At 44.2% G+C, this 13,884-nt stretch overlaps 1 protein-coding gene across 3 annotated transcripts in view; it reads right to left on the reverse strand.

Moving 5' to 3' along the window:
* The window catches only part of WIPF1 (WAS/WASL interacting protein family member 1), a 57,918-nt gene that overhangs the window by 31,378 nt on the left and 12,656 nt on the right, over positions 1-13,884 (reverse strand). The window contains exons 1-2 of one of the 3 annotated variants that reach the window (XM_075153283.1): positions 8,463-8,503; positions 4,899-5,012 (exon numbers count right to left, since the gene is read on the reverse strand). The gene's annotated coding sequence lies outside the window, so the exon portion shown is untranslated. Of the gene's footprint in view, positions 1-4,898; positions 6,649-8,462; positions 8,504-13,884 lie in introns of those variants that run through there. The other 2 variants (XM_075153284.1, XM_075153285.1) reach the window with 2 other exon arrangements.

Here is a 13,884-nt window from a genome sequence, read left to right on the forward strand (position 1 = left end):
TATATGAAGGACTAACTCAGTCTAGGAATTTAGATTCCCTGTTCTGCCTGGAGAGGCACTAAAATTTGTGTATGTTGGTATACTACGGGATTTAATAATGTGGGTTTGGGGGAAAAAAAAATAGAGAGAAGTGGGAAACTAATTTTATGTCCTGTCAAAGTTTGAGACATGAAGAGATTTCTATCTTAATCAGGAATTAAAAAATACCCAAAACTGTTTTGTTCTTAGAAGCGCAAATTTCAGCAGAGCCTACATTTGCTTTAGGTATTTTAAATTTCTTTTAAAAGATTATTTTAGAATTTTCTAATTTCTGAAATTTAAATTTTCTGCCAAATTCACCTTTGATCTCAGGGGGAAAAAAAAAAGGTTTTGATAAACTGAAGGTTTTAATTAGAAAAGCTATTCAATAAAAATGTCATGAAAAACTATAACTGCGATCATTAACTTTGATATCCAAACAGAAATTTTCCAGCTTAGGCATCTAAATCCTATTGCCAGAGGCCTATGTTTTCATAGCTTCGCTAGTGTATTGACATGGCGCTGCTGGCCCAGCACAGGGCTCTCTTACTGACTCCTGACTGCCTTGATCATCCCCTGGTCCCAGGAGGGACACGGGGCGAGTCGGTGCCACTAGAGCTAAGACTGCGAGGACACAAATACGGACAAGCAAGGGGGCCCGAAGTCCTGTATAGGGGACTAGTTTAAAGCATGGCACAAATCAAACCAAAAGCAACCAAGGACAACAAAGTGAAAACGCCCTTCTGCTTTCCTCCACGTCTCCGATTACAGAAGTCTTTGCTCCAATTTATTTCTCTTTGGAAACAACTTTTTACAGCTGCACATGACAAGCACTTAGCTAGCGAGAGAAGAAGAGAAGCTGGAAAGAATGATTATTCATGGATTCTGCCAAAAAAATAGGCAGGGCAAAGTCTTTCGCGGCTTAGCAGAAGAACTAGTCCATCTTCCCCTACGCAAAGAGGCGGCATGTCCTGCGTCGCCTTCCTGAGAAGGACAACAGCACAGCCGCATTGCCTACTGCAGCAACCCGGGCTGGACCTGAGGAAACGTGCAGCCCCCCCAGTTTCTACTTGTGAAGCTGGTCGAGTCCACACACATTAAAAGAAAGCTTTTGTTAGTCAAAACCAAGCGATTCCATTCAGCTATCTGCATTTTATTTTAAATATTTCTATCTCCAACCATTTTCCACCTTTGACAAGCAAATGTTTCCATGCAGCAAGTGTAGCCAAAGGCAATGTGTCATGTGGAGGGCACAGGTTTACCAGGGGGCTCAGGGGACTGTAGTGACATCACACATGAGGTCATATCTAGCTGATTGCGTAGGTCAGACCTGGGCAGACGTGCTAGGCAGGTGAATACGCTAAGAGGGACAAATCCATGTCTTGCCTGAACTCGGTGGGAGCTGCAAGCAATTGCTCGAGGATAGACAAGGTGCCCCGGCCAGCTGCTCCGGGGCCGGCAGCGGCTCCTGATTCCTGCCAGGTTTTTGGAAGCGGTGCCCAGCCAGCATCGCATCTTCGTGTTAGCTGGCAGCTCTGAGACAGCCTGCTCCACAGGCCGTGCAGGAGCTCGTTGGGAGCCCATGGAGCAGCTGGTTTTGGAGGTTATTTGCCCCCATGCAAGACAGCAGGTGTAGCTAAGTTCCTGCTGGTACTCCAAATGCAGCTTTTTGCATAAAAAGTAGTAGGTTGGTGCTGTTTAATCTAAAAAGAAAAAGTATGTATAGCATACCACTTCCATGAAAAAAACATACCCACAAAACCAAAAGCAGCCATATACCATCATTCAACACTTGCATTTCCTCTTTAGAACATTCATCGGCAAGTCCTCTCACTCCACAGGACTGCTCAAATTTCTCCTTGCTAATGCCAATCTACCAAAAGCTCAGAGGAGAAAACAAGTCGGTCACTGCAGGCTGGAGTGCTCAGTGCAGGTGCCCTGAAACAGCAGGTATTGGAGGGTGGCAGCCAATTTCCCCTTTGATTTCTTTGTAATAAGAGTGGTTGTCACAGTTGTTAAACCCTAGCTAAAGTTAGCATCACATCTGCTGAATCCTGTAAATACGGCTGAAATCCTGATCAAACTGGCTGAACGGTTTGGCTAGCTTGCAAGGGCAAAACCAAACTGGATTTATTTTAAGTAAGTTTGAAGACTAAGTTTAGCATATGGCAGACTGAGATACGACTTCTAACATCTCTGCTTTCAAAACCAGAATTGGTAAACGGAGAGTTAAAACCACGTCAAATCTGAGGCCACAAGCTTCCAGATAAAAAGAAAATTTTTTCCGAACTCAGAAAGCTGTTGTATCTGGATCAAACCCACAGCTGAAAGGAAGCTTTGCATTGGTTTTATCGGGTCATAAGACATCATTACTCTCATGAAGTCTACTTTCTCTCTTAAACTGCAGTCCTGATGATTAGCAGTCCTCAAACAAATGATCGTGCAAGGATCACTGTTTTTTTCTCTATCTGCCAAGGCCCTTGCAAGCAGGCTGGCTCACAGAGGGCTGGTTACAGGTGGTGCTGGTCCAGGCACCACCGTGCAGAGAAGAAGCCCTGCTTCTGCGCCTGGTACGGCCGCACCAGGGCTGCTGTGTGAACAAAGCCTGAACTCTGCAGCCAAACGCTGCTTCAGGCAAGACCTGATCCACCAAAATTTTCTATTAAGAAACGCTGTTCAATGCAGACCAAACTGGTTTTGCACAGCCAGCGTGAATACGAAGTTTGCCATTAGTACCAGAGTTTTGAGATTCATGATAAAAATGAGCCGTTTACTGTCATCCCACAACTATTCACCTGAGAAAGCAGCACAGCTGCCTTTTCAGATCTCCCTCTTACGCCAGGAGCAGACCTGGTCATTACCTTGCCAGTTGCTAATGATAACAACTCAATACTTTCCCACAGTGCACAGTATAATGCACTCATTTTATCTGTTGACTCCCAAATTAGAAGAGCAAAATCTCCTCAGGAAACTCAGGAACAGCATGCCACCTTCCCTCCCCGAAAAGTGGAATACGGGATATGCTGTACCACACATATGGAAGTGTTTATTGCCTTTAAAATAACTATTCAGCTTTCATCAACAACTAGAAAAAATTAAAGTCACTGTCGACAAGGAGACCGAAATACAGAACAATAGACAGCAGGGCTGGAAGAGGGCATCTACCCTTCCCCTTTGTCACTATCGATTATATCATTCCTGTCAGGTATTTATCTCTTCTCTCCCTAAAAATCTCCAGTGATGTAAATTCTGCAATATCCCTCAGTCATCTACTTGTTAGCCTTACAGCTAACGAAGCTTTTCCCAGTATCTAATCTAATCCTCCTTTGCTGTAATTTCATTTGCTATTTCTCATGCTGTTTACAACTGATGTGCAGAATAATTTATTCCTTTTCTGTTCATGGCTATTTGCAAACTGTTTACATGCCTCTCTGATCTTCTCTTCTTTAGGCTAAGCAATCATATTTCCTCCAGTCTTTCCTCACGGGCTGTATTTGGTCCATCTCTCATCATTACTGCTGTTCCTAGGACATTCCGTAATCCCATATCATATTTGAAATGGGCGAGCGTGACACAATTCACCATCTTTATCTCAGTATTGCATTGTGTGCTCTTTTACAGCATCCAATTTACTGATTTGAAATAAAATATAAATGTCAATTTAAAAATACTCATATTTCCCGTATATGCGTGTCCCTCCGGTAAACAGGCCATCCTTTCTAACCCGCAGTGTCCAAACAGGTGTGTTTGGCTACTGATCACACAGCAGTACCATCTTTTTTGGTCCTCTGATGTGGAATAACTCTCCAAATATTAGGCTTTGCACCGATCCTCATCCTGGCAGCAGTTCATCATGCTTGGTATGAGTTGTGGAGCCACGAATGAAGCAAGACATTTGTCTGCTCCTAGGGCTATCTCTTCCCTCTCACATCTCCCAAGCCCAGCACCCAGATTTCTCCAGACTGTGGTTTCCAAAGCAAGCGCACTGCTGAAACTACACCAAAGCATCAACCCACATGGACCAGCAATAGACCCTATCAAGAAGAAGCCCAAAATGGTTTTGTGCTCATGTCTGCAGAGAACCAAAATCCCAAGTGCCTCTGGGACCCTCCCAACATCAGTTTCTACCCGGCCCACTAATCACAAAGAAGCCACAGTCAGGGCTTACAACACAGTGCATTTGAGATAGGAAATAATATTTGATCTGCTGGACTGCTCCAGCTCTAGGTCAGCACGTTGCAGCCTATCTAAAGCACGTGCTTTCTGTGTAACCCTCTGCTGCAATAAAAAAAAAAAAATTAAAAAGTATACTTGCTGTTATTTCTTTCTTTCTGATTCACTATGTGTCTCAGTGGACCTCTTCATACTATTTCTTTTCATTAGCACCAAACTCTGAAAGTTGCAGCCTTCACTGTGCAGTTTTCAAGTGTAACGTCATTTGCTCTAAGTCAGGACAACTACAAATTCACAGTGCCTGGTCAAATCATATCTTACGTCTCCTGACCTACTTGTGAAGTCTTAAATCCCTCCACTGTTAGCCCTGTGCTACTGGAATGAAAAAAACCCTGCTGCGCGTGTTAAAAGCTTGTGGATTTGACAGAAAATTTGATGTAACCGAAGGCACCTAAATCTGACATTAGGAAAGGTGTGCCACATCAGCGCATGTCAGTAAACTGGCATTGCCGTTAATCCTGCCCTAGAGGAGAATGACTCCTATATTGTCACACTGCAAATCAAGACATGAGATGGCTCTGTGCCTTGTGGCTGTTATGGGCCAGGGCTGACACACGCTGGAGACATGTTTCCCTGGGCTGCTGCTCACACAGTGACTCCTCCCCACTCCCATCCCTCTCCCGGTGCAAACCCCGTGGGCTCTGTACCTCGTCACCAGCAGGAGAGATGCTTGCACAGAATAGGAGGCCTGGCAAATTCAGTCCAGAATACACTTGCTGAAGTTAATTAGATCGCAATAACATTTTCCAAGTTGCATATTCCTGCAAGGAAAAAAGAAAAAAAAGAAGAACTATTAATTGCAAAACCGAAACATTGGGGACCACGGAGCCTGGGTACGTATCTATTATGCATTTCCTTGTGCAAGTAGAAATTCTGCACAAGAAACTGGCAGCATGTAAAGAGCAGCCTGCCTCCATCTAAAGAGGAATCAGAACAGGAAAATACACTGACTGTGCTCTCCATATCAGTCCCTGAGGCCAAAGGGCCCAATTTGTTCTCAAACAAATTTAAGATAATTCCCCTGACTTCAGCATAGCATAGTAAAAGCCAGTATAAATGGTGGAATGAAAGCAGAAAAGCCTAAAAACCTGTGTGGATGGATGTGGCGGTAAGACTGAATGGAGTTATCCACTGCTACAGTTGCTCCTCTTAAAAGAGCCAGCTTTGTAATAAGGAGGTCTCTATAGTTTCGGCTAGAGAAAAATGCATGCAAAAGCTGAAACAAATCAACAAAACAAAAGTAAAACCAACATCCTTCAATCTCTAGATGCTTTTAACAGTTAATTACAGAAATGATTTGCAGAACTTGCATACAAGTGTGTGGGGGGAAGGAAGAGGGAGGGCATGGCAGCAAGACGTGACAGAGACGTGCTGCAAATAATGTCCAGCAAAAGATACCCTTGTCCATTTGATGTATTTAATATTAAAACAACAAAATGTCTTTAACAATCCAGTCAATCTAAAATAAAATATAAGAACAGTAACCATTCAGCATTTTATGGATTTACTTCTATTGAGAGATCAAAGTCTCAAGACTCCAATCCGTCCCTGGTATGAAACCTTTGCATACACTATGTGGCAAAATGAAACCCACAAGGGGATCCTCCTATAAACTCTCTGAAGCTGGCCTATGCAGTTCAGGTTTGCATTAGTTGGTGTTGCACATCTTAACTCCTATTTTTTCCCTTGCAGAGAGTAGGACAACCCTGTGCCGTGGATCCAAGTGCACAGTGGACACAAAGTCAACAGAGCCATGCAGCTGAGTAGCTTTTGGGGAGCAAAACTGGCCAGCAACTAAAGTGGCATTCTGAGTGGTTTATTCTGTTTGTTTGCAGAATTAAGGATACTTTAAAGTTGCTTTCATCTAACTTTGAAGCTCTCTCAAACTTACAAACTTTTATACTAATACTGCCCAAGGGAAAGAAACCAATGAAATAATTAAAAAAAAAAAAAACAGAAAAATGAATTTTTCTTCCATAGATGTGATGAATATGTGCAAACACATACACACAGTCTCTCTTCCTTCTGGAGTTCAGTAAAAGAGAAGGGTTTTTTCCCTGAGCACAGAATATGTCCCCATCTGGTTCCATTTTTTACTATTTTCTTTTTTTGGTTTCCTTCTTTCTCATTCCAATCCATATTTATTTCCTTTTGTTTAGTCTATACTCTTTATTCCCTTTCCTCTTTTTGCAGATTTCCTTTTTAATTTGTTAGGGAAAGAAACATTCTTTCCCTGGTTTTCATAATGCAAGCTGGTGGAACAGGCCCATTCAGAAATTCCCCCTCTCCTACACCCTCTCCCGCTCTTTCCCTCCTCTTTCAGTACTGGTTGCCTGTGCTCACTCCTGGTAGCAAAGTAAAAGTGTTAGGCTTTATTTATTTAGGAAAGTGTATCAGTTTATTTTTCGATTCAATTTCAAACACCTGGCGCAAGCCACTGCGTGAAGGCTCAAATATATTATTTACGAGCCATTATACTTAGCTTAAAACAACTCCTAATCTATTTGAGATGAGCCGCTATAAGGCAGGATTAGGCTGAAATGAAAATGTCTGCAGTGGGATTTTACTAAATTGGTTTTAAATCACATTCTTAGTTAAACAGAATTGAGTTTCACAGTGCTCTGGTGAAGGCTATAAACCCTAATAAAGCAGAAAGGCCGACTTTGGGCAGAACTTTGGTTTTCTTTGCAAAACTTGCCAGTGTTACAGAAGCAGAGAAACCCAGCTAAGGCCAGAGCCTTCTGCACGTGAAACTCCAAAGCTCAAAACCTGAGAGCAAGCTTTGCAAGGCTGCAGAGAGTGACAGCCACAGAGCTGCAAACGGCCAGAAACGGGGCCCTGCTATGCCCAAATTGCTGAGACCCTCAGCGCCCCGTGGCAGAGCCAGACCCAGCATCCACCTCCCCGGGCAGGAGGAGGTGAGGACCTCCCCGCTCGCGCAGCCTGGTCCTTCCTCAGCCACTGCCTTCATTTTGTGTAGATGTTTTTACGCTGAGATCAGGATGAATGCACTAGGCGGCATGAGGAGGGTTAAACAGCAGTGCAACTTAGTCTGTTTTTCTATAGAATCAGGGAAATGTTTTTAAAAAGATTTGGGAAGAAGTATGGACAGTTTTAGGAATACCTGCCCAACACTCAAATCTCTGATTTTAATCTCTGGCATGCCCTTGGTACAGCATCTGTCATCCCCAACAGCTGCATTTCGTGCTAGATCACGACCACTTCCACTGTCCAAGCCCCTCCGCCTGGCAAGCTGTGACCTCCCCTAGCAAGCCAGGGAGTCTCTGCATGGAGCAAGCACCTTTGCCATCCACCGCCGCTGCCAGCCATCACCTCCTCTTCTCCCCACGCTCTCCCAGCGCCACGTGCGCCCCACGCTGGGATTTAGTTTTAGTTCAGACTCTGTTAAGCGCTACTACAATATTCTACATTTTATCATGCTAAAGTTTATTTCCTTTTTAACTTTCAATCCAACTTTGCATTCAAAATTTTTAATTAATCACAATTGCCTAGTAATATTTAAAAGTAACACATGTATTTTTGTGCAGCAATACAAAATGTACATCCTCCCTCTGATGTATGTACAGCCTCCCTCTGAGAGCTCCCAAGTTCTCCAGCACCAAACTGGTGCCGTTTCATTCCTGATACGGCACATTCTCAAGCCAAAACCCTCCAGCACAGGAAAGCTGGGATGGAATTCCTCAACAGGAATCACCAGGAATGAGAGAAAACCGTAACAAGAGACTACACCAGTAAGATCAAACAGAACAGCTATATACTTGGTACAGCCAAAACAAACAAAGTGAAGTTCTCACTATAGTCAATAGCTTTAACCTGTGCTTGGAAAAGCACTTTCTGGTATTTATTAACACTGAACACTTCTATGAAAAATCCAGCCTTTTGCTCATTATATGAAAGTCTTAACAAGACTGAGAAGATTTCATTCACACTTCTAACGTGACTCAGGTCCACACTGCTGTTGTACAGCAAGGCAGGCTCCAAGCTTCTCACAAACCAAGCTAACTCACAGAAGAGCTTCCTATTTTTGCGCCGTAAGGTCCTGCTGTGAAAGCCCCCGTTGCTCGCTACCTGCTACACAAGTGCCATACTGACCACTTCTTATGCCCCCCCCTCCCCCCGCCACAAATCTGTGAAAATACGTACGCAGGACCCCGGTAGGACGGTTAAAGAGACATTTTAAGAGGACTAACCTGTGCTATTTGAATCCGTTGGAGGTCACCCGGTTCTGAACTTCCTCAGCAGCTTCAATCTCGTTTCCTGTGGAGCTGCATGTGACACCACACTTCCTCACCGCACCTTGCTAGAGTCGCTTCGCTTACTTTTTAAAACCAGATGAAGAAACTAACTGTACCTTACAGCATGTTTAAGAGCTTTCTACTCTCATGTTGAACCACTGACATTTCTGCATAGCCAAAGAGCCCTTCTCTATTGCCTTCTGAGTCACTCCATGATTCAATGGACCTTTTTATACTATTTCTTTGTATTAATACCAAACAAACACTGAATGTGATTCTGTTACAGTATGCTCAGGGCCCCTCCTCTTCTTTTAAAGAGGAAACAAATGCAATAGTGGAGAATACAATTACGCTGCAGGCGTGGGAAATTTCAGTTCAAGGATTTTTTTTAATCAAATTTTCAATTTGAATCGATGTATTCGAATAGATGCAGTTATCAGCAATTTTCAGATATATTTTTCTTTTGAACATGGCAAACAGCTTTCACAGCAGTTTCAGTCCTATGAAAAATAATTTATGACTTCAGAAGAGTAGAGGTTCTCTTCTCAGTTGTAGCAGTGTGCACCCATACATTGTCCTCTAGTGATGGGACAAACAGGCCTGAACATAGGTCACAAGAGGAAGGACAGTAAAGTGCTGGATTAGAAGAATGTGTTTACAGGATTAGTCAATAGGTGGTGCTTTAGCAGAATTTTTTTTAAAGACACGTGAATTTTGGAAAGGCAATCTAATCCTAAGTGGTACCAACACCAAGAATGCTGACACAGCCTGGAAATAAAGTTTGAAGACTATCATGTCAGAGGAGAGGCAGAATGGTCTTACCAGGGTCAGCAAGGAGATACTGCTCTGCTGGAAGATGCTTCTTGTGGAGCATGTTAAACACCCTTCAATTAGGCTGGGGGGGCGGAGGAGATATCAATTAAACGTCCCTTTATTTAGTGAGAGCTGAAAGAACAACAGCCAATGCCTGGGGCACTGATCAGCCTGGCAAGGACTGAGTGAAGGTGGCTGGGCTGCACAGCCAGAGGGGTTCCCTTGGAGACTGACTGCAAACATCTGTGCTGGGGCTCTGATTGGATTTAGCTGCACCTAAGCGGGGGTGTGAAGAACCCGAAGGTGGGAAGAGAGTGAACAAACAGACAGTGATGCTGCACATTTGGGATGCAAAGCTTTCAGCAGCAACACTCGTTTATGGCTGTCCTCCCACCGCCATTCCTTTCTCCCACCGTGCCCCACGGCTTTCTCAGGTGTGTTGGCACAGTGGTTCCACAGCCTGTGACATGGACCGTATTGAGGAACTGATCTAGCGTTCAAAGGTTGATTAGCTTTTTTTCTTTTTCTCACTTTCAGGCAGCAGGGGACGACTGCTAGCATGAAGCTGGCTCTGCTGCTACCCAGGCTGTAACACAAAACCACAGCTTACAGTGAGAGGCCCAGAGCAAACCAACGCGACCGTCGTCTTTGCCCATTGGTTGATGCATTCTATGTAATTTCTATGTAAATTAAGAGGTTTCCACTAAAACTGTCATCTTTTGAATTAAACTGTGCCAGATGCCATCAGTATTGTGAGCAGCCTCCCGGTGACCACCAGCCAGGGATTACCTCCCCGTCTGCTGCCTCGGGGCTTCCCACCACCGCTCGCTAGTTTACTACCATCAAACAAGCCAAATTAGCTCCGATAATTTTTATCAGTGGGTTAAAGTAATCTGACTGATCCCACTGGAAATCGAGTGGCAATGGTTTCGAGGATCCCTCCTACCCACAGAGGTGCAAGAGCAGTGACCTCTGGCAGAGAGGCAGCGACAAACAGCAGGATTTCGCAGAGCAGCACGTGCCTGCTGCCGGGGTCGCCGGCTGCCAAGTTCTGTGCTTAGGCAAGAGTAACTGCACAAGGACAGCCCTACCGCCCCTGGAAGCGGGCAGACACAGTATAAAAAGTTGCTGGATAAAGGGACAAGCTCGGGAAAGGAGAGGATCCGTGCAGGCTGACGAGGTGAGAGCAGCACAAACCTTTCCAATTCAAGGAACTTCAGCAGCTAAGTATTGAACAAATCACACCCATCTAGTAAGAGATAAAAGTGTTTTAAGTGTAAACATACAGAGGATACCCACACAAAAGGAAATACACGCATGACTGAAAAAAAGGGCAGGCCACAAAATGGATGCTTTTGCATCAGGCTCTTTTTGGACGCACAGGCGCCTGCTTGCGCGTGCACGTCTGAGCTCCTGCGGCTGCAGCAGGGCTGCATGTGCAAACACATGTCCGCAGATGCACCTGCTCTGCCCCCACGAAAAGTTTTGGGCCAAATGGCCAAGGTATTATTTACACTGGAAGACACTCGAGAGCACTGCGAGATGCACGCAGTTTAAGCGTTTTCCCCTCGGTAAGCGTGCAGAGACACGATATGCTGGACCCCGAGCTTCAGAGGCGCCGAGGGGAAGTTGAAGAGTTCAGGAGGCGGCCATGTTTGCTCTCAGCACACTGCCTCTTTGTCCTCCCCCCAGCTGCTCGCCCAGGGGCTTTCAGACAGCCCAAATCCCTCACAAGAGACGGGTTATTTCTCTCCATTTTAAGAAGGGGCTACGTTTACGAAGTCACTTCTAATGTGTCAACCGCCGTGTGAGGATCGAGCCGCGTATATCGCGCCGTGCCAGAGCTGTGCTTGGAGTTGCTGGTGGGGCAAATGTACTTTTATATCCCCCCAGATACTTGGGGTTGTTCAAGACAGGAGGAATTTGTTTGCCCAGCAGGTAACTCGCAGCAGTCTCCCGGACGCTTTTAAGCTACGCCCAAGGAAAACAGCCTCCCAGGGTGTTGCTTCGGCCAAGTTCAGAGTGCAGCGGCGTGCCCTTCAGCGGGGCCATGGAGAAGGCACTGCGGGGACAGCAAAGGCAGCTGCGTGACACCGGGGGGACTCGCCGTGTCCACAGAGCTCTCGCACAGCGGGGTTTGCTGAGCCACCATGGACACCAGAGGATCTGTCAGCTCTGACCACGGACCATTAAGACATGAAGGGAAACATCTGAAGCCTGATAAATTCTGTCCTCTGTAAACAAACCGCTTATTTCTCCATCCTTGTCACAGATGAGGCATCTGTTGACTGGCACCTTCCAGAGGACTGAAGCCTCGATGGGATTTTCAGCAGTAATCTTATGTGATAAGCCAACTGCTTGTAACTAATGCTGTATCTCACCTTGTATATACACAAGACAAAACCATCTCTTTATCGTCTGAGTGGAAAGCATAGCTGAAGCTCTTCCTGATGTACACCTGGGTACCTAATGGAGACATGTGCTAGTAACCCCGCGGATGGCACAAGTTTTTAAGTTGTTTTTAAGACCATAAATCGACTTCCCCTCACTTGCCACGAGATCAAACCGCGTTTGATTTATGGATGAAGGACCACCCCGCCAGCAATAACAAGTTGCTCTGTGGCCTGACAGATAAGCTACACAGGGATGTTAATAGACACAGTTGTAAAGCTATTTACACAAATAATTTGCTGTCCTGTGCTATGGGGATAAAAAGGCAATCACGGGTTCTGAAGTTTTTGGTTTAGATTAGAAACGTGCATTACCCTACATCCACACATTTGAGTATACTGGACATGGTGATCCAGGCTAACGGAGCATGCTGAATCCCAGCATTCAAAACCCACACATACCACTTGCCTTATAAAAACGAGCCCCGTTTATTCATTATAGGGAAACTTACCCCCTTCACCGATATGGCTGAGACTATACACACACACACAGAGAATAGTGGATATGGTGGGGACTGTTTTCTATCTGGTACCTGTCACCAGCAAATATGAGCAATTAACATCTCAGTGATTGGGCAAAACAATCTGTACGGCTCCTGACCTCACGTTGGCACAACAATTGTGAGTGCAAGAGTAAACCATCCTGTGGAGCTGCTAAAATGCAACTACAAAAAAAAAAACACCCAACCAAATCTGTTTGCCAAATCACCAGAGCCAAGCCCTAATACAGAGGTGTTCAAACTTCAAAGCAGGAGCACAGTCGGCAAGAGTTTGTTGAAAGAATTACAACCAGGCATGGAAACTGGGACTTCTCAGTAGCATATAATCCCTGCTGTTTCCATTTCCTCTTGCTCATTATCAGCACAGACGGGGGCTGAAGATTAGTAAACAGCGGGTGTTTGGGGTGAATTAGAGCATGTGTGATGTAGAGCTAGGTATCCTGGTGGCATCCATGCGACTTCGTAGAGAGATGTAAATATTTAATGTTGCTCACTACGTTTCTTCAGAACTATGAAATATGAACACATTCCTTGGGGGTGGGAGAATCATACCAGATAAAACAGAGAATCTACCTTGTCCTTCATCCAGGACATGAACAAAACCTGATGGTCAAAAATTTTCTGGCAAATTCCCTCTCTGTAGTCACTTGTGTGTGGAAGATGAAGGGTTTTCACACTGCTCCAGTCCTGTCTGAAACCAGGAAAAAAAACCAAACCAAAACCAACAAACTCTGGGACAAAACCCTTTACACAGCTACGTGCATATGAGACATTACATTTCCAGCTATCACCCTTGGTTTTAGCCACAGGTTACCCTTTCAGAGGACAGTCACATAAATAAAAGCCATTACTAAGAAAATGTAATATGCCTAGAAACGCCTACGTATGTCTTGACTTGAGTGAAAACTGCTGAACTGACAAACCTTGCTCTCAGAAAGTTATTTGTCCTCCCTGCCCAATAATATAGACATTAACAGACTCCTAAAGAAAAGTTCTGCACTGCACATGTATTACGATATATATCATAAGATATATTTCTAAAAGGAGAACTCCATCTTTGTGGAAGTCTCTTCATATCATTAGAGATATTTCTAATAACCTTAATATGTTCTCAGGAACCAAAAAGGAAGTTTTATTAAAAGGAATGGCACTGGTCATTGCTTACAATACTTAATTTCACATAAAACCTAATTTCTTAGTTTGTAGCTTTTTATACAATAAGCTGGAGACACAGTTTCTCTTTGACCTGATCAAAGAATATGGGATTACTCAACAGGTCCACCAACGTAAGAAACAATGTATGCTTTCCTTCTAAAGAGTATTTTCAACACTTTTTGCCCAGTAAAATCTGCCTAGCTGTTCTGGAGCAGTGTTTGTTAATACTTCGCCAATGGCATGCCTGGTCTTCAAGTACCTTTTTCAATATATGAGCATTGCTATGATGGTGATATTAAAAGATATTTATTATTGAGCAATTTGTCTTTAGCTATTAGCATGAGTCTTAAAGTTTACAAAGTTTCAGGTATGAACAATTTGATGAAGAATTTTTATATACTCGGTTATTTCAGTAGAAAACATCAACTATTTTTGAAAGATCACACTTAAATCTGAATA

Source organism: Calonectris borealis, chromosome 6, assembly GCF_964195595.1.
Source record: "Calonectris borealis chromosome 6, bCalBor7.hap1.2, whole genome shotgun sequence".
Classification (NCBI taxonomy): domain Eukaryota; kingdom Metazoa; phylum Chordata; class Aves; order Procellariiformes; family Procellariidae; genus Calonectris; species Calonectris borealis.